Source organism: Mesocricetus auratus, unplaced genomic scaffold, assembly GCF_017639785.1.
Source record: "Mesocricetus auratus isolate SY011 unplaced genomic scaffold, BCM_Maur_2.0 Super-Scaffold_100008, whole genome shotgun sequence".
NCBI lineage: Eukaryota > Metazoa > Chordata > Mammalia > Rodentia > Cricetidae > Mesocricetus > Mesocricetus auratus.
The window spans coordinates 38957791-38979501 of record NW_024429192.1 but is presented as its reverse complement, the minus strand read 5'-3'; the positions used below and the strand labels follow the sequence as shown (position 1 = coordinate 38979501).

General features: G+C 39.0%; 1 long non-coding RNA gene across 1 annotated transcript in view; it reads left to right on the top strand.

Annotated features, from left to right (window-relative positions):
• Positions 1 to 13549: 13549 nt before the first annotated feature.
• The window catches only part of LOC110341790, a 30364-nt gene continuing 22202 nt past the window's right edge, over positions 13550 to 21711 (top strand). The window contains exon 1 of the long non-coding RNA XR_005878766.1: positions 13550 to 13631. This is a non-coding gene — a long non-coding RNA (uncharacterized LOC110341790). The remainder of the gene's footprint in view (positions 13632 to 21711) is intronic.

The following is a 21711-nucleotide window of genomic DNA, read 5'->3' as shown; positions in this document are numbered from 1 at the left end:
AGCACATAGTAACTGATTAGATATTTCCACTAGTATGACGGCCACTGTGAAACTTTGATGACCTAAGTTCATATATAAGAAACAACATGAAGTGCTGGGCATGATCAAATGTGCTTTCATGAACCCTGTGCTTCAGGAAGCATAGATAGGTGGACATTGGTACTTGCTGGCTGCCAACCTCACTTCCGGTTCAGTGACAAATTCTGTCTAAAGGGACTAGGGCAGATAATGAATGAGTCTGATATCTGCTGTCCTCTTCTGGCACCCACACTAATGTAGACAGGTTTATATATGTGATACATGTGTGCATATGCCACAGTTACACACCACATAAATCCCAGACACATAGAGAAACTAGGAATATATGTTATCACTACCAAGATACAATCAATAATTCTTTAAGTTGATTAGATTCTCTCATATTTCAAATCTTTTTGTCATAAACCATATTAAATTGTGTGAACCACACAATTCTTAGACTAAGTCACATAAAAATATTTGATCACCTTTATCCTTTATGTAAGTAAACACAAAATTAAAAGACAATATGAAGAAATATTGATATCATGCTCTTATTTAATAAATGAATTTGCTTTATAATCAACAGTTTGATAGTTTTTAATAATAATTCCCCATTCTTCTTTGAATAACAGAAAATTTTGTCTAAAATGTGTTTATTTGTATTTGACTATTATCTTGTATATGTTATGCATGTGCATGAGTGTCAGTAGTTTCTAAGGAAGCAGCAATATAGAAAACTGAATCAAAGTTATATAAGAGTTTATGGTATATAAATAAGTTGTCAGAGCGCTTACATAGCATGCATAAGATCTTACATTAGATTTCCAGCACTACATAAAAACTTAGTGTGGCTATTCACATCCATAATCCCAGCACCCACTGGAGAATCAGAAGTTTAAAGTCATCTTCTGCCACATGGATATTTGAGTCCACACTGGGATACCAGAGATTCTTTCTCAAAAAATTAAATAAACCCTCATAGTTTCCTGTAAGTTTTTTCATATCTGGGAAACAGATGGTATTATATAAAAAGCAATACTATCTACATGACACTGGTGTGAAGAATGAAGATGAATTTTATAAAATAATATTTTTATTTCCTTGGGGCTCCAGTAGAAAACAATGGACCTAGTACAGACACATGGAGTTGAGAGCATAGGCAATCTATGGAAGTCAATAAATGAAATGCAGAAACACAAATATTAACTCACAGTAGCCTCCCAAATAGGCAATGTGATCAATGTGTTTGCAAAGAGGAAACTGAAGCATGGAGCATTCAATGGCATGCTTAAGGCTGTACAATCAGGTTCCCGGGCCCAGGATCTGCTGCATTTGTAGGTTAATTCACACAATATGCTCAGCTAAAGAACAGCTTAGTAAAGGAGAGATTGAGCTTTTAAAATTTACCAAAGTGCTACACAAAGAGACAAGTAGAAAATACCAAATGAAAATTAAAAACCATAAAACAGATTGCTAAAATTTAACATATGACTAAGGATTTCTTAGACTAGAGAGGAAGTGAAACAGCAGATTTAATTTCAATAACAAATATCACTCAAAGTAATAATGACTAAGAGTTTCCTAGAACAGAATGAAATCATGAGTCACCATACCTCATGTTTTAATAAATATTAAGTTTTATTGAGTTAAAATAGCAATTGACTCTGTATCTGGATTTGTCAATCATTTAGAAAGCAATGGCAACAGGAAAAACATACAGTATAAACCAAAGTTTACTACCTTTTTGTAGAAAAATAATAGAAACTTTAAACTGCATTTCTCATCAGTAGCATTGAGTGTCATAATCCAAACAAGGATGGTTTATCCATTCCCTGAAGAATGGCTTTGTATCCAAAATTTTCCGAATCATTCCACTATCATTAAAGAGAAAATGTAAAGTATATGTTAGAATAGTAATTAGAAAATATGTTGAATATCCTCCTTTCCTCTTCACAAAATTCTCCCTTATAAAAATACCACTAGGACAAGAACAACTGGAAGATGCTGCTCATAGGATGAACTGGAGCAAATGTATGCATTTGGACTAAAATGGAGCATGTGTTGAGAGCAATGCAATCCACTTAGTCTAAGCAAGCAGTGTGAATGTTTATAGGGTCTTTACGTCTAATGCTTTGAAAATTACTACTTATGAATCAAAGGTGGCTGCATTTTTTCAGAAGTAAAATTCCTAAGACTTCCACATTTACATAGTGAATTTCAGGTCAGTGGAAAAATGGACACAAATCATGATTCATTTTAATTCATTCCTTAATATATGTTTATCCTTCCTAGGCATATAAAATAAATATGGAGCCCAAATTCTGTCAAGGGCTTGTGAATATGAGAATGCTGCCCAATGGTGTGGAGATGGCTAATTCTAATGTTTATTTTAGAGTTAAATTAGAATGAGTATAAATTTTACTCTGTGAGGATTTGGAAGAGAAATAAAATTAAAGTATAATAAAGGTATATTGGTATAAGGTTATGGTTAAGGATATGTTTTGAAATATAGCTCAAGAAATATAAGGCAGATGGATTTATAGTGTGAAACAAACATCTGTAATATTTTTAGCTTGCCCCGGTTCAGTTTCTGTCAATGTTAATTGTCCATGGACAGGGACACAGGCTAACACTGTTATGGAAAAGAAATGAATTGAAAAACATCACTAAAGTTATAAAATGCTTTCTTTCTAGATAAGCATCGGAGTGGAACTAGCATTCATTTTGCTTTGAGATCAACAGTTTGAAGTGGATGTCAAAATTATATGCTATTAACTAGATCTATGAGAATGCAACATGTTTGTGGATACACAAAAATTTATTTCTAAAGCATTCTCAATGAGGTTGTAAGGTAATTTGGACACATAAGCATTGAGTCCATTCTGGATTTGATGAAACCGTGGAACATCTGGAATGACATGATTGAAAACTAAATACAGTTGAAATGCCTATGTGAAACTCAGAATAGAGATTTTTGACATTGGAAGGCTCAGTATGTAGGTGTCTCCTAACTGAAATGACTGAGGTCCTGTGCATATCGTGCATGTCTCTCTGTGTATCTTGTAATATTGCCATAAAACTCTTTTACCTCCGTTTAGGTATTACTTGTCCAGAGGCCCTAGTTTCCACAGGAAGACGTTAGTAATGATTTAATTACACTGTAAGGTAAGATTCCTGCACACATATTTGAATCCTCTGGACTCTCAAGTCAGCCAGTAAAGATGGAAATAAAAGTGTTGGCTGGTTTATAAGTTTCTATTCTTCTGTTATTAGATAAACTTATCAGCATCAACTTAAATATGAAAGTATTTTTTTCTTACATTTGTAGAGAGATAGAGTCCATACCCTTGAAGAATTTTTGGTAGCAGAAGTTTGGCTCAGAAAAGGCTGGGTGACTTACTTGTATTTTAGTTAAGACAGGTTGATAAAATGAAGTCTTTCTAATCAAGTTTGAATTTCAAATAAACAAGAAAAGAATTTTGGAATAAGAATGAATCAAGTACATTACATAATATTTTATTCCAGTGGTTATAATTCTCAACTTTATTCTTATATAAAACTTAGAAATTATATGATCCTTCATTCTTCCCAATACTTACATTACATATTATTAAAATTTTAACATTCACTCAAAAACTATCATGTTAACTCATGTCTTATATCACAGCTGGGTTTTCAGAAGTCACTTTTACTGATTCATGTCCCTCCCAGGAAGTGACTCTTTTCTGTCATATCCCTTTGTTTCTTCACAGCATGTTCTTTGCTTTGAAAATGGCTTTTATTTGAATGGCTGTTATCCAACTTCTGATTACTCAGAACAACATATCTTCATTTTAAAATCACATTTCTGTAGCACTGTATTGGTCTGATATTAAACTTGAGTTGTTACTGCTCAATATGTATTTCTCATTAATATTACTTGGCATAAGATATATTAAATGCTAAAACCCTTCAAAATGTTTATTATTTGAGCTCCTTTCAGCATTTTCTAAAATTGTATATAGTATATAAAATGTATATGAATTAATTATATTGATTACAAAAGCAGTATCTATTTCAACTTTTTAATTTGAGATTATTTAATTCTGATGCATTCTAAATATGTGTACTTGAATTCCTAATGTAAAACTGTTTTATAACATTAGCAAGCCAGAAGTGATTCTAATTTAAATTTTGATTATTCAAAAACCCTCTATATAATAAATGCTTTATGTCTTACCTACAATTCTTTAGCTATCAGAATCATCTATTAACAACTTAGGTGCAGTTATCAAGCTAAAGTAATAAATGTCCCCAAAACCAGACTAATTGAAACATTTCTAACAAGCTGAAAAGTTAATGTGATTTTAATGTATTTTCCAGCGAACTAAAAGCAGACACCATAAATCCACTAAAAGTCAAAGCTCACTTATCCACTTGGTGTTTTTCATTTTGTGGTGTCTCATTTTGGGGATGCAAGTAAGAAACAAAAATTAAAGAGAACGTATTCTTTATGAATCCATATAGTTGTCATGTACAGACTGAAAGCCCCTGTGTGGTGTGTCTAATAAAGATAACCTCAACAGTATGAACTATCAGAAGTGAATGATATCAAGGATTTTTAGAAAGTACCTTCAACAGTTTCTTCCTCGTGATAGGGGATGGAGGGAAGGAGAGATGCATTAGTTACTTTTCACTGCACTCAAATGCCTAACAAGAATCAGCTGAGGGAAGGGCCTATTTTACTTTGTAGTTTCAAGGTAAAGGAAGCAAGGTAAACAGACTCTAATTTTGTGGAAGCTTGCGCAGATCAATTACTTATTTGTTATTTATTTATTTATTTTAAATTTTATCTTACATTTCCACCACAGTTCTCCCTCCCACTCCTCCTCTCATTCCCTTCAGCCCATCCTCTCTTCCCAATAGGTGAGGTTTCCATGCCACCCTCTCTTCCCAATGGGTGAGGTTTTAATGAAGAATCAACAAAGTCTGGCATTTTAAGTTGAGACTGGAAAACGCCCTTCCTCCTTGCATTAAGGCTGAGCATGGCATCCCATCATAGGCAATGGGCTCCACCAAGTTAGTTAATGTACCAGTAATACATCCGTACTACCTCCAGGGGCCCTTCATGTAGTCCAAGCTTCATAACTGTCTCCTACATACTGACAGCCTAGTTCCCTCTACATCCCATGGAGGCTCCACACCTGCCAGTCAAGAGTCATAAGTTTCCACAAAGTTGATTCAGCTGTCTTTGTAGATTGCTTCATCATGATTTTGATCTCCCTTGCAATTATTCCCTCCTCCCTCTCTTTGACTGGATTCCTGGAGCTCAGCCTGGTGCTTGGTTGTGGATATCTGTATCTGGTTCCATCAATTACTGAAGAAGTGTTTATGATGATAGTTGGGGTATTCACTCATCTGTTTATAACAGAAGACCAGTTTGGGCACACTCTCCACTATTGCTAGAAATCTTAGCTAGGGTCATCATTGTGGATTTCTGGGAGTTTCCTTAGCACCAGCTTTCTCCCTAACCCCATAGTGCCTCTCTATATCAAGATATGTCTTTCCTTGCTCTCAGACAACAAAAGGAGATCAAGGGGACACAAAATGTAAAGGAAGATGTCAAACTATTGCTATTTGCATATGATAAAGCAGTATACATAAGTGACCACAAAAACCTACCCTGGAACTCCTACAGATGATTAAATACCATCAGTAATGTTTTGTGATAAAAGAATAACTAATAATTCAGTGTTGCTCCTATATGCAAATGATGAATAGACTGAGAAAAAAACACCTTTACAATAGCCACATATACAAAATATCTAACCAAACAAGTAAAATATCTGTATGACAAAACCTTTAAGTCCCCCCAAAAAGAAATTGAAGAATATACCCCAAAATGGAAATATCCCACTGTTCTCGGATAGGTAGGAACAACATAATACAAAGGTCAGTCTTACCACTTACCAAAAGCAATCTACAGATTCAATGCAATACCCATCAAAATCCAAGCACAATTTTTCACAGACCTTGAAACAACAATATGCAACTTCATGGGGAAAAACAAAATTTACAGAAAAACTACAACAATCCTGTACAATAAAGGATCTTCTGGAGGCATCACCATTCCTTACTTCAAACTCTACTATAGAGATATAGTAATAAAAGCAGTTTGTTACTGTCATGAAACAGACACTTGGACCAGTGGATATGAACTGAATTGAAGACACTGACATTGCACCCTCATTTGAACACCTGATATTTGACAAAGAATTGTGCAGTTGATCCAGCAATTCCACTCTTAGGCATACAAAAGATGTAAACTCATACAACAAGGTATCTGTTCCTCTATGTTCATAGCAGCATTATTTGTAATAGCCAGAACCTGGAAGCAACCTAGATGCCCCTCAACTGGAGAGTGGATAGAGAAAATGTAGTACATTTACACAATGAAGTACTTCTCAGAGGAAAAAAAAAACAATGGAATCTTGAAATTTACAGGCAAACAGTGAAACTAAAAGAAGCCATCCTGAGTGAGGTAACCCAGTCACAAAAAGACAAACATGGTATGTACTCTCTCATAAATGGATTTTAGACATGGAGCAGGGGAGTAGCAGCCTACAATCCCATTGCCAGAGAGTCTGGGAAACAGGGAGGACCCCAATAAAGATAGGCTTGGTACCCTAGAGAAGGGGAATGGGACAGGGTGTCCTGAGCAGATTGGGAGCATGGAGAGAGGGTAGAGGAAGAAAAAGAGAGGGAGAAAAGAGGAGGACATGGGGGAGTAGGAAGGTTGAGTTGGGGGAAGAATAGAGGAGAGCAGAATGAAAGATACTGTAATAGAGGGAGTCATTATAAGTTTGAGCAGAGATCTGACACTAGTGAGATTTCCAGAGACCTACAAGGATGACATCAACTGGCAAACTAACCAATGGTGGAGAGGCTACCTTAAATGCCCTTCCCAGATAATCAGATTGATGACTACCATGTCAGTGATGAGGCCATAGCAATCTATAGGGCTGGAGATAGTAGATATGTATTTATACCTGGCTTATAAATGGACTTGGGGAGCCCATTCCACATGGAGGAATGCTCTCTCAGACTGGATACCTGAGGGAGGGCCCAGGTCTCATATGACAGACTTTGGAGATCCCCTATGGAGGGCCTTATCCTCCATGGGGAGTGGAGTGGGGATTTGGTGGGGGGGGGTTGAAGGAGTTGGTTGGGGGCAGGGGAGGAGTGGAGGGTGAGGGAGCTGGTATTGATATGTGAAACAAGCTTATTTATAACTTAAATTTAAAAAATTAAAAAATAAAACCTAAACAAATGATTCTAAAACACACAAAAAAAGAAGCATATAAAAACAATAAATTAATGAGGAATAAATGTATTCTTTTTCAAATTTAATATGTAAATTTGAGGGCTGTAAATATCAATCAAATTAAAAATATTGTATTCTTAATGAACATTCATGGTATAAATTCTGTCAAAAAGTGTGATCAAAGCAGAACCAGACACTCACAGTTAAACACTGAGCCATACTCCTAGAATACAGTTGTAGAGAGGGAGGAGGGGTGAGTAAAGGAGCCAAGACCATGCTGGAGAAACCCACAGAAACAGTTGACCTGACCTAGTGAGAGCACAGAGACCCTAGTCATAAAGTGGGGGAACCAGCATGGGACTGAACCAAGCCATCTGAAAGTGGGTCTCAGATAGGAGGCCTGGGCAGTCTATGGCAACTCTCACGGTGGAGTCAGTGTTTATCCCTACTGTACAAAAGAAATTTTGGAGCCCATTCCCTAAGGAGGGATACTATTGCAGCCCAGATACATGAAAGTGGGCCTAGGGCCTTCCGTAAATGATGTGACAGAATTTGATGATCCCCATGGAAGACCTCACTATCCTTAGTGAGTAGGTAGGAGGTGGGTTGCAGGTCTGGAGGGGGGCATAGGAGGACAGTGTGGTGAGGTGATGGGGGATTGATATATAAAATAAGATTTCCTCTAAAATGAAAAAAATTAAAAGGGGGAAAATGTGTGTTGGTGAGCTTGCTACATGAATCGGAAGGTAAAGGCAACTGTCAACATGTCTGATGACCTGAAGAATTCAATGCTGAAAGGAGAAAGTACACCTTTACATGTTTTCTTCTAGCCTCCAATCACATACTGTGTCATACAAGTGTCCATATAAATGTAAAAATAAGTAAATGTAAATGTTTGCTGGTAACATCTGTATCTTGCCTCCAATTTTTATTTGATATTTAATTATTTTTCAATATCAAAGTGTTATTTCTAGTGAAATAGTTTATTTCCCTCAAAGCAGTTTATGAAACAAAATAAAATCAATTATTTTTATTTTACTTACATGAATGCTATACGTTCCGGTATCTTCGTATGTACATTCATTTTGTCTGTGAGAAAGATGCTGACTCAAGTACTTAATAGCTATAATGTTCTTTCTTTTATATAAGTAATGCATCATTTGAACATAAATGACTCAAATAATTCTTACTAATAAGGACAGAGTTACTTACATTTATGTAAGATAAATCAGTATAATATGCAATCACTATTCATTTTTATTTATTATAAATAATCAGAAAAACATTATTCTTCATTGCATATATTTAGCATCATTATGTTAAGTGATTTAAATTATTGTAGCATCCATCTTAAGGATAACATGTCTACATTTTTAAGAGACAGAAAATACTTGCTACTCTGACATAAAGCCTGTCAATTGTGCCCTAAATTGTAATAATCTTCAGAAAAATCATGGTAGGAACTTTAGCTCCCTGAGGGTGGTGGTGATTAACACTTTCATTGTTAATTTATTTCTATGTGAAACAAGTAAACCATCATCTTCCTTTGTTAGCCATATCTGTGAACAACATGAATCATGTACATCTGTGGCAACCATTAATGTTTTGAAGTTCAAAGCCATTCACATATCTGCTTTTGAAACCTGTAGTCATTACTCCACCTGATAGACATCCTGCAGAGGCCCTTTCTTTGAGGGTCATTGTTAGGTGTCCTGATCCTTTGTTGTGTTCTCCAGGACTCTGAAGCAGCTGCTCTTCAATTATCTGTTTCCATGACTGCTGATGTGTTTCCAGAAGTTCACTGGCCTTCTGCCTCTTCCTACTTACAGTTCGCTAGTTTCTTCTTGTGGAAGTCTGCCCAGAAATGTGATTCTCAGTTCATTTTTTTCTTCCTCAAATATCACTCCATTATCCCCCTAAGCCTTGAAAATCATGCTTGCATTTTCTGTTCTAAATATCTACAAAATTATCAACCTCCTCCCCCCCAAAAAAACCTTTACACTAGTTGTCATCCTTTCTTTTCCAATTTTCACATAGTAAAGCATTTTTCTACAATAAATGATTATCCAGGCAGCAGTGGTACATGCCTTTAATCCCAGTATTCAGGATGCAGAGGAAGGCAGATCTCTGAGTTCAAGGCCAGTCTGGTCTACGAAGCTATACAGAGAAACCATGTCTCAAAAGATAAAAAAAAATGTTAGCAGCTCTACAGGCTATTCATCTAAGTGAATCTTGCACAACTCATCTATGAGTCTACTTGCTCTAGCTCGTGTGTGTGTGTGTGTGTGTGTGTGTGTGTATGTGTGTATGATCATGTTATTTTTTTTATCTACATTTGTATGGGACAGGATTTCATTGGAATTCTGTAGCTCAGGCTCTTTGAGAATTCACTATGTAGTATAATCTGTCTTTGACTCATCCTGCCTCTTCCCCAGACTGATGAGATTAGAGGTGTGACCCACTATTCATTCCTATTTGCTTTTTGTTTCCAAATATGTACTGTGAACATCAATATATTTAAATTTCAACCTTGAGAGGACAATTCAGTTGTTATTTTAGTATGTTCATAAAAGGGCAATGGCCATCACATTCCAACTTGTGAAAGGAACCCTATACCTCTTAGCAATCTCTGCCCACTGATAACCATGAATCTGTCACTGTGGATTTACCTATGTAGACATTTAACATAATTACAGTTATATTATATATGTACTTTCATTTTGGACTTTTCCTAGTATATGTTTTCCTAGTATATGTATGTTCGTGTGTGTATGTGTGTGTGTGTGACAGACAGAGAGAGAGAGAGAGAGAGAGAGAGAGAGAGAGAGAGAGAGAGAGATTGATCCATCTTGTAGCATGACTCAATACCTTATTCCTTGTTTTCCCCCAAAATTGTATTCTATCCCATGTCTATGTCAGATTTGTTTATTCATGTTGTGAGGAATTTTGATAGTTGTCATTTATTTGTATTTTCCATTATTTGGGTAATTAGAGGGGTGGATCTAGATGGGAGGAGATATAGGGAGGAATTATAAGGAGTAAAGGGAAGGGAAACTGTAATCAGGATATATTTTATGAGAAAATAATCTATTTTCAATAAGAAGGTGTAAAGGGAAGCCTTCCTGCCAGCCTGATTTCAGAGCCGCATCAGTCCCAAATAATCACACAGGAGGCTATATTAATTATGAAGCCGTTGGCCTTGCTTGTTTCTTACTGGCTAGCTCTGACTTAAGTAATTATCCCATAATTGTTAATCTAAGTATGTCTCTTACCAGAGAAGTTTCCAGGCTATCTACCCCATGGTGTTACATCTCGATTCTCTGTGTTTCTCCTACCCAGAGTCATCCTGGACTCCTAGTCCCACCTATCTTGCTTCCCTATTGGCCAGCAGTACTTTATTGACATATACACAGGACTTGCACATCAAGAAGGACACACGAAAAAAATAATTCTACTTGAATCGCCCCATTGGTGTCAGATACGACTTCTGTTATATTTACATTAGAGGTTAATTTTGTTGCAGATATTTGTTTCTTTCTAGTTAGGAGAATTTTTTTCTTTATTAAGAGAACTGTTAAACATTAAGAGCTCTAATACTAAGAGACTGTATTTACTGTCTGACACTGATTTCCATATAATTCACATTCCAGTAGCAGATAGAAATATTACTGAGACCCAACGAAAAGGACCTACACACTTTGTTGTTGTGTGATAATAAGAAATTGCAGGATTAAAAGCTTGGTAGCCTATATTGCTGCTATAAAAGTCATGTCTGAGAAAAATCAATCTAAAGGAGTAAGATTTATTTTGGCTTACACTTTTGGATGTCTGAAGGTCAACTTGCTCTATAACTTTCAGCTAAAGTGAGGTGTAATATCATGATGTCAGTGTTGTTACCAGTGGAAGTAAGCAGAAAATGGGAAACTGGAAGAAACGGGCCTGAAGAAAACATATCATTTGTCCTGGTTTGGTCTCACTTACTGTGATAAAACATTGTCACAAATAATCTTGAAGAGGAAAAAGTTTACTGGGTTTATTAATGACAACACATCACAGACAGATGTGTACTCAAGAATTCACAACAGGTACTTGAAGGCAAACAGTTAAGAAAAGCCCATGGAGGAGCATTACTTACTAGCTGCTACCCATGACTTGCTCAGCTTTTTTCCTTATACATCCCGGGACAATTTGCACAGTTTATAATCTGTTTAACACATAGGCAACACCTTTAGTGGCCTGGGATTTTTCATATCAGTCATTAATCAAGAAAATAGCTCATAAACATGCTCACCGGCCAATATGATGAAGGCAGTTTCTTGACTGAGGTTTCATTTTCCTAGATAACTAAAACAAATACATCACATATTGTTGGGATACCCCGAATTGAGGGGGGGTCCCCAAGCTGGATTCGTCACCCCAAGAATCAAGAGTCCACACACCAATTGATGCAACATGCAAGAGGCTTTAATTAGGCATCTGCAGATGGGCCTCTCGGTCAGCTTTTAGACTGATTGGCCCTGAGGTTCAGTTACAATCAGCTTTTAAAGACAAAAACCACAAGCTTTTGGGAGGGGTCCCTATCTTGTGACGGGGAGGGGGGTACGTGACTACTGACCAGGGGAAGTAGATGTGTTCCTGACCTACACGTTGTAAATTCTTCAAACCTTGGTATGAGTTAATCATCTCTCCCTAAGTAAATGGTGTTATCATCTCCTTGTTTCCCACAAATCTTGTTTGCCCATCTCTGACGCCCTGGTCAGTTCTTCACAGGTGGTCAGCAGCCCGGAATTGGCCTTTTGTGGGTTTCAGCCCTGCTGCTATTAAGGTTGCTAAACCATACATTCTATTCTGTGGTTTGGCCAGTTCCTGGGATGGGGTCCTTTGCTCACTTCCCAAGTTCTCTAGTGGGGTGCCCTCCCCTGTTTAAGCTTATATTTTATTTCTATAAAGTTGGGGTCTTTCATTCTTCCCTTTTCTCTAGGGCATAGTTTTAATCATAAAACTTTTAGGGGCCTCATTGTTAGATACAGCTTGATATTGTTGGGTACCAGATACATAGAGCCCATGTTAGTTTTGGGTTGTAGGAGGGTTTGGTTACAGAGGTTCTGGTGGGACCTGGGGACATTTCCCAAGCATGTGTCCTTTCCCGAGACTTGGGTGAGGGTCAGCTGTTGGGGAGCATGTGTGGTTCCCTCAGTTGGGGTGGGGAAACAGAAAAGCATTAAGCATGACAAGACAATCAAGCAGTTTGTGAGAGTCTTAGCTTGAGCGGGTTTTGAGTGCACTGTAACTTCCATTTTGTCGACCTGTCCTCTGCTGAACCTCTTTTGGCCACAGCCTTCTTGGCGTGAGAGGAATGGATCCATGCTGCAATCCCGTCAACGTTGAGAGCCATGGGGGTCATCAGGATCATGGTGTAAGGGCCTTTCCAGCGGGGTTCAAGAGTCTTAGCTTGGTGGTGTCCGACGTACACGGAGTCCCCGATGTGGAACGGGTGGGGCACTGTGGAATTTCCAGCCTGGTATACTGCAGCCAGTGGTTTCCAGATCTGATTCTGAACAAGTTGAAGGGCATGTTACTGGGCCTGGAGGGATGGGGGTCAATGGGATGATTAGGGTCTATGGGAAGTGTACTCAGGATAGGCGGGGGGCCCTCCAAATTGGATCTCAAATGGAGTTTGTCCATGCACTGAAGGGGGTGTTCACGAACTGGAACAGTGCCATGGGTAGGAGTCGTACAGAGTCTTTAGTGCCAGCCTCTATGGTCAATTTGGTTAAGGTCTCTTTAATTTTCCTATTTACCCTCTCTACCTGTCCTGAACTTTGGGGTCTGTATGCACAATGTAGTTTTCAATCAATTTCCAATGTTTTGGCCACCAAAAAAAAAAAAACCATTTTGACTCACCTGAGACCTGAGAGACAAAGGCAGGTCTGTTACCAGACCTGATTACCTTGGGTAGCCCGAACTGTGGGAAGAACTCTTTAAGGATTTTCTTGACCACCACTTGTGCAGCCTCACGCTTGGTGGGAAATGCCTCAATCCATCCTGAAAAAGTGTCTATGAAAACCAAAAGGTACCTGTTTCCGAGGCTTTCAGGTTTGATTTCAGTGAAGTTGACTTCCCAGTTAATTCCAGGTGGCTCCCCTCTGACTCTAATCTCCTCAGGCAGCTTGAGCCACCTGCCCTGTGTTTACTTAGGCACAGGGAGCTCAGGAACTGTTGATTTGTTGAAGGAGGCTGTTGAGGTGGTGGATATAATAGAATTGCTCCCTCGTTGCAGGAGGTCTTTGAGTTTCTTATGTCCCAGGTGGGTCCATCGATGTAACTGGAGTAGGAGTTCTTTGGATGTTGGGGTCCCTCGAATTGATGAGGTGTCCCCAAGCTGGATTTAGGAATATGGCTGCCCTGAACTGCAACTTGTCAGGGTTGAGGAGCAGCGTCTGATAATGGGTCATTTGTGCATATGAAAGTCATCTACCAGGCGGCTGTTGGGCCACAGCTTCTATTGCATGGGGGACCACCACTGTGAGTGGCTGACCCAAAGTCAATTTGTCTGCATCTTTGGTGAGGACAGCCACTACAGCCACCATTTGAAGGCATGGGGGCCATCCTGAGGCTACATTGTCCAGTTTCTTTGAGAAGTATGCTACCAGTCTCTTTCATGGCCCAAGCTGCTGGGTTAGGACTCCTTTTGCCAGTCCTGCCCTTTCATCCACATAGAGGATGAAGGGCTTGTTTATATCAGGGAGACTCAGGGCAGGTGCTGACAGCAAGGCCTGTTTGATATTGTCAAAGGCCTCCTGGTGCTCCTTTTTCCATACGAAGAGGGCCATAACTTTAGTCAAAGGGTAGAGTGGGGCTGCTAATTCTGCAAAGCCAGGAATCCAGAGGCAGCAGAACCCGGTACTACCCAGAAACTCACACACCTCCCTGGAATTTTTGGGTGGGGGAATCAGGGCTACAGCCTGTTTTCGTCCCTCCGTCAGCCAGCACTGACTGTCCTGAAGCCGATACCCTAGGTAGGTGACTTGCTTCTTACAGAGCTGAGCCTTTTTTGCTGATGCCCAATACTCCAATTCCCCCAACCTTTGCAATAATGCCCCGGTACCTTGGAAGCAGTCATGTTCTGATTCTGTGGCCAGAAGGAGATCATCTACATATTGGAGTAAAATTATATTGGGGTTGTGTACTCGGAAGTCTGCCAAATCTTAGTGCAGAGCTTCATCAGAGAGGGTTGGTGAGTTCTTGAACCCTTGAGGGAGTCGCGTCCATGTGAGCTGGCCAGAGAACCCGGTCCTGGGATCTTTCCATTCAAAGGCAAATAGGGGCTGACTCTGAGGGCTCAGTCTGAGTCAAAAGAATGCATCTTTAAGGTTGAGCACGTATACCAGACATGGCTTGGAAGCAGGTTGGGTACTGTTGGATGAATGTCCTTTGTCCTCCAATTCACTTCCCAGAGGTCCTGCACTGGCCTCTAGTCCCCCTTGTCTGGCTTCTTCACAGGGAGGAAGGGGAGTGTTCCATGGACTATGACAGGGTTTAAGGGTACCCGACTGCATTAGCTTTGTCTCCCAGGTCTCTTGCCAGTCTAGGCCTATTTTTAGACTCCTGCACTACGGTGGCCAAAATTTTGTTAATTCTTGATTGTGCTTTCTATCTTTCTTGTCCTCTCTCTCCTCCTGCAACTTAGTAGCCTCTCCTCCTTCTCTTCCTGCATCTCCCTTTTGTTAAAAATCTTTTCAGCCTCCTTAACTAAGTCCTGCAGGGTATTGTCCTGCAGCCCCTCAAGGCACTGTAACTTAGTGCATATATCAGGTGCTGACTGTCCGATGAATGACATGATTATGTCAGCTTCCCTCTCCTGGGCCTGGGGGTCAAAAGGAGTATACATTCTGTAAGCCTCCATGAGGCACTCTAGAAACCCGGCAGGGGTTTCTTCCTTACCTTGAGTTACTGCATGTACCTTGCCCAAATTTGTGGGGTGTCTCCCTGCCCCTTTGAGACCCGCCAACAGAGTCTGGCAATAGAGACGGTGATGCTCCCTACCGTGTGGTGTGTTGAAGTCCCATTCCAGGTGGGTTAAGGGAAAGTGAGCCTCTATCTCATTGGGAAGCTGGGTAAGTCTCCCTTCCACCCCCAGGACATTCTTTCTAGCTTCCAGGAGGTCTCTCTGCCTCTCCTCTGTTGTGAGGGGAGTTTGTAGTAGCTGGTGGCAATCATCCCATGAGGATGGACTTGATGAGACCTGTTAGGGCCTGGGGGCCTTGTGAGAAAGAAGAATTATGAGTTTTCCAGTTGTAGAGATCAGCAGAGGAGAAGGGCCAGTATTGGTAGTCCCCCCCCCCATCGAGTGGATTGGGAAAGCCTGGGAGGTCCCAGGCTTATCGGCTCCCTCCTGCTGTTCGATCTTTCCTTGGCTGCAGCCTGGTAGAAGGGGGGGTGGGTTGCAGCTCAGACTTTCCCAGGTGACGATGTAAGGGACCTGGTCAGGATGGCCTTGAGGTTTGGGTTGAACAACCCGAGCTTTAACCTGCAAAATAATGGTGATATTAAAGGTACCATCCCTAGGCCAGCCCACGTTAAAGGTGGGCCATTCTGAAGAACAGAAAGTTTGCTATCTCTTCTTTCGGACCTCCATCGCTTCATTGTGGGCCCGGTCCAGGACATCTGGGCAATGATCTAAAGTCAAACTTAAGTGGGTTGTTAGAGATTGTCCCATGGGTACAAATAAAGACAAACAGTACGGAAGACGACAGACAGGCCGCAGCTATAAAGGAGATTCCGGTGCGGGCACGAAATACAGGTCCTGCAGGCACTTCAGGTCCTCACGACTTTCATCTGAGGCTCAAATACAGGTCCCTGGCACCTCAGTCCAGGGCACAATACAGGTCCCCAGCACCTCCGTCCGGGGCACAATACAGGTCCCTGGAACTTTCGTCCCAGGGCACAATACAGGTCTCTGAGGTGCAAAAACGAAACCCGGGTAATACAGGCCCCCCCAGAGCACAAATACAGGTCCCACACCAGAATAGACTCAGACAGGAGAGAACACACAGAACATAAATTTTGAGCTCAGTCTTACCTCCAATTGGCAGTGGAGTTGAGTCTGGGGGACACAATCTCGGTGGGACCTCCAATGTTGGGGTACCCCGAATTGAGGAGGGGTCCCCAAGCTGGATTAGTCACCCCAAGAATCAAGAGTCCACGCACCAATTGATGCAACATGCAAGAAGCTTTAATTAGGCATCTGCAGATGGGCCTCTCAGTCAGCTTTTAGACTGATTGGCCCTGAGGTTCAGTTACAATCAGCTTTTAAAGACAAAAACCACAAGCTTTTGGGAGGGGTCCCTATCTTGTGACGGGGGAGGGGGTACGTAACTACTGACTAGGGGGAAGTAGATGTGTTCCTGACCTACACGTTGTAAATTCTTCAAACCTTGGTATGAGTTAATCATCTCTCCCTAAGTAAATGGTGTTATCATCTCTTTGTTTCCCACAAATATTGTTTGCCCATCTCTGACGCCCTGGTCAGTTCTTCACAGGTGGCCAGCAGCCTGGAATTGGCCTTTTGTGGTTTTACAGCCCTGCTGCAATTAAGGTTGCTAAACCATACATTCTATTCTGTGGTTTGGCCAGTTCCTGAGATGGGGTCCTTTGCTCACTTCCCAAGTTCTCTAGTGGGGTGCCCTCCCTGTTTAAGCTTATATTTTATTTCTATAAATTCGGGGTCTTTCAATATAAACCATTAGCATTCCTTTATTTTTCATCTCCAGGCTCATGTTAATATTAATCTACAGTGAAAATATAGCCTAACTTTAAACATCATGCAGTCTAAAATTTTCAACATGTTAAAAATCCGAGCTCTCTTTAAAAATACAGTATCTCCTTAAAATGAAAAGTCTCTCTACTGTGGGCTCCTGTATGATGCCATGCCCGCCGTGCAACCTGTATCTGAGAATGTGGTGAGGGTATCAGGATTGATGTCACAGAGACCAGAAGGCTCCTCAAGAAGGCTCTCTTATTCCTCCTCTGGCTGGTTATTATATAACCTGACACCAGAGGTGGCAGTGGGTGGGTCTGAAAGAGGCAGTTAGTCTTTGGAAGAGGTTGAGGTCAGGGCATTCCCGTGGGCAAGCCCTTTTGAGGAACTTATTGCCCTGGGCTCTGGGCACTGTATTGTTTTTTGTAAACATGTTTTTAGTAAACATTGTCTTACAGCTGCCTGGTCCCAGGCTGAAGGGGAAGTGGGTCTCTGGCCAAGGTCTGTTGTTCCCACAGTATGACTCTGAACAAGTTATACATTTTTTTTATTTCATGGCAAAATACCAGGGCACGACAAAGCAAAACAAAACCAAATCCAACAGTGTATATTGCTCAGTGTCTGAAACCAGGACCTCACTCTTGATCTTCTTGGCTTCAAAGAAATGGCCATCTCCACTCCTTTTGTTCTGCAGTTCTCAGCACACACATCTTATCTCTTTGATTCAGGCCAGCTTCACTGCACATAAACCATGTCTTCCTGGTCATCTCAAAGTCTTGGCAACTCTAAAATGTTGGAGCTTACACTGAAACTGGAGCTGAACTTTCTCCAGTGGTCTGGTCTCACTTCAGGGATTCCAACAGCCAGACATTATGCAGAAAGAGTCTGTATGGGTCTGTACCAGGCCCTTTCCCTATATATTGTGTCTGTAAGCAGCTTGGTGATTGCAAAAGATTTCTTACTGTAGGAACAAGTGTGTCTCTGATTCATTTGCCTGTTGTTTGGTCTCCTTTTCTCCTCTCTGGGTTGCTTTGTCCAACCTCAGTGTAAGGGCTTTTGCCTTGTCTTACTGTACCTTATTTTGTCTTGTTCTCTTATTGTCTCTTGGAGACCTGATGGTTTCTTAAGGCAGAAGGAGGGGGAGTAGATCCATGGAAGAGGGAAGGTAGTGCAGGGACCTGGGAAGGTTGGATGAAGAAGAAACTGTGGTTAGGATGTGTTACATGGAAAAGAATCTATTTTCAATTAAATGTTTCATGACATATTATCCTTGTTAAATAAATTTTATATTTAATTGTTAGGTAAATTTATAAATGCACTCTCAAAAGCTTCTGGTAGTCTTCGCAATCCTTTCAAATTTCCTCTGAAATTTCAAAAGGCAGGATCCAAAGTCTTTACCTCTTTCAACATTCTTACCTTGCAAGCTCTCAATATATCTCTTCAAACTCTGAGCACACAATGGCTTTTTGCAGCCGAATGCTCAAATAATAACAACATGGTCTTATCTATCACATTGATGTCTCACTCTCTGGTATCAAACTTCTATTTTTTATGCTTCTTCTTGTACTGATAAAATGTTCTGACCAATAGTAAATTGGGTAGGAAGCAAAGAAACAAGTTTTTAGGGTTTTTTTTTTGTTTGTTTGTTTTATTATGGGTTGCATTCCATTATAGAGTGAAGACAGGGCATGATCTTTGGGACATGAACTAGCTTCCTAGCTTGTTCTTCCTCACTCAGCTTTTTTTCTTAAAGATACCATGAACACATGCCCAGTTTTTCCACTGATCACATTTGACTGGGACCTTCCATAGCAACCATCAATTAAGAAAATACTCCCCAGAAACGCCCACAGGCCAATCTGATAGGGGAAATTTTTCAGTTGTGTTTTCCGTTTCTTAAGTCAATGTTGTTTGTCTCAAATTGACAAAATATAAATAGCACATCCTTCAAAGACACACCCAAATGATTTCCTTCTTCCATCCATAATCCACCTTCTAGCAGCCCTTAGATAAGCTCATCCATGTGTATAGATATATGAAACTACAGCACTTACTTATTGTATACTGCAAGAGTTTACCTCTCCTTTCAAGACCAATACCAAATTTCATCAATTTCTAATTATTATAAGACCCTTCCAGCTTCTGGGCTTTTGTAATTCTAATACATAAAGTGACAATTTAAAATTAAAATGTTGTTTAAAATGATGAAAACATTTCCATAACTCATTTGTAGAATATTATAACACAGGGTAAATACTTTAAATTAACAGCAATTCATGGATTCCTCCATCTCTCTGTTTGTTTATTTAGTCACAAGGACAAGCAGGTTCCTGAACACCTGTGAACCTTGGTGAATCCCCAAAGGCTTATTGACTTTAATATTACTCACATTTCTGTTAAATTAATTCTGAATGGATTTTTTTCAGTTATTACTAACTGCTGTCATCTTTTTGTGAATTTCATTATTCTGTCTCTAAACCCAAATCAATCAGCAGCAGCAGCACACATAAAAATAATATTGACTTCATGTATGTTTTAGTCACATGATAACATTTATATATCTTAAGAAAAATCCTTTATATGATCATTCCATTAAAATAAAATAAATGAAATTAGTAGAACTACATGTATGAAGTAAGATTAGCAAAGTGTCATCAATTGTGAAATAGCTACAATATATTAGTACTAAAAATGACATGAATATTTTCTGTCAAAAACAATATGGCCATATTTCTTATAAGAAACAGAGAAAAAACTGCAACAAGGGAGTTGTTGGGGACTCCATTCCCATCTGCGAAATACTTCCTTTTTACTTAATAACATGAAAAATATTATTGTAGAAAATAATTGCAATCATTTTATTCTTAATTACTAAATTTATTTTTACTGAGAGAGTTACTTCAAAGACTACTCATACATAAAATTTCAATCTAGTAGGAATAAAATTTAAATAATTACACATGTTGTATTCATTAGTCATTCTCGACTAGATGTTTCAGAGGGTGAGAGCACATTATGGAATCAGATTTCCAACTGTGAGAACAGCAGTTTCTGACAAAATATCTAATATGTTTCATGTAAACAATTAACATTAACACTATGACAAAATATTATCAAAATATTATCATTCCTATATTTATAAAAATTATGGCTAGAAATTTAAAATTAAAAATATCTTTAGGCTATGATGATGTGTTCCATGTTCCAGTGGAAGTAGTTTTGTTACAGCTGAATTAATTCCTTGATGGATTGGAATTTCTTTCTTGGCTGAAAATGAATCAAAGTTGCCCATTTTCTCTTAAATCATTTGAATAAAAGGACCTAAAATTTTCAAATTTGATGTACTATTAAATATCATTTTACTTTAATTCTTTTTCATTTTAAGATAAATATTGAAACAGATGGGTTTTATTCCAATTGAAACTTTAATGGTCAACTCTGTTTTTATTTATATTGCATTTTAAAAAGTCTTTTAAACCAGGTGTTGGTGGCACACACCTTTAATCCCAGCACTCAGGAGGAAGAGGCAGGTGGATCTATGTGAGTTCGAGGCCAGCCTGGTCTACAGAGTGAGTTCCAGGACAGCCTCCAAAACAATACAGAGAAACCCTGTCTCAAAAAACCAAAAAGAAAGTATTTTATTTTATTTATTTATTTATTTATTTTGGTTTTTCGAGACAGGGTTTCTCTGTGGCTTTGGAGGCTGTCCTGGGAACTCGCTTGGTAGTCCAGGCTGGTCTCGAACTCACAAGAGATCCGCCTGCCTCTGCCTCCCAAGTGCTGGGATTAAAGGCGTGTGCCACCAATGCCCGGCAAGAAAGTATTTTAAATTAAAAATTAACATTAAAAAACCCCACTACATTTGGAACAGAAGTTGCTCTAGGAGTGGCATGTAGCACAAGTTGGTATATACATGCTCCTCACATTTTCTGTATATCTAGATCTTCCAAGATTTTATTATATGTATTTTAAATATCTGCTTCAAATACCTTTATTGTAAAAATTATATAAATACATTCAAAGCAATAATTTTTGCAACATTAATACATAGTTATTAATTCTTTCATAAGAATGGAAAAATAATAATCACTATTTTTCTACCCTTCATAAATGTATCTCCCAAACATTTAACATCTCAGCAAATATCGATATATTTATACTGATACTCTTATTTATTCAAATTGAAATCTACAAACAGAAAATTTAGAATGAGAAGCCTTCTACTAATGAAGAGTCTGATTCAGTTCACCAAACAAAGACTATCTAAGTGTACCGAAATACATTTAGAGAATCCTAACACATTTAGGAAAACAGAGTAAAGGTGATCTTATGTTTTAATTTTAAGTGTGCTGATCTCTGAGGTCAAAGCAAATTGAAGCATAGTCCACCCAAAAGTATTTTTCTTTTTGTAACTAAGTTATAACTTAGATATTTCTAGATTTCATGCAATTGAAATAGTGTAAAACACATGCAATATTGCCATGAATTGTAAGGCAGGCTTTCCATACAAGTATTATTATTTCTATAGATTTTTGTAAGAAGTTAAGACTTTGACTTTTCTTAATATTCTTTAATATTTTAATCACTTTTATTTTATACAAATTAACACCAGTTTTGTGGGGATAAA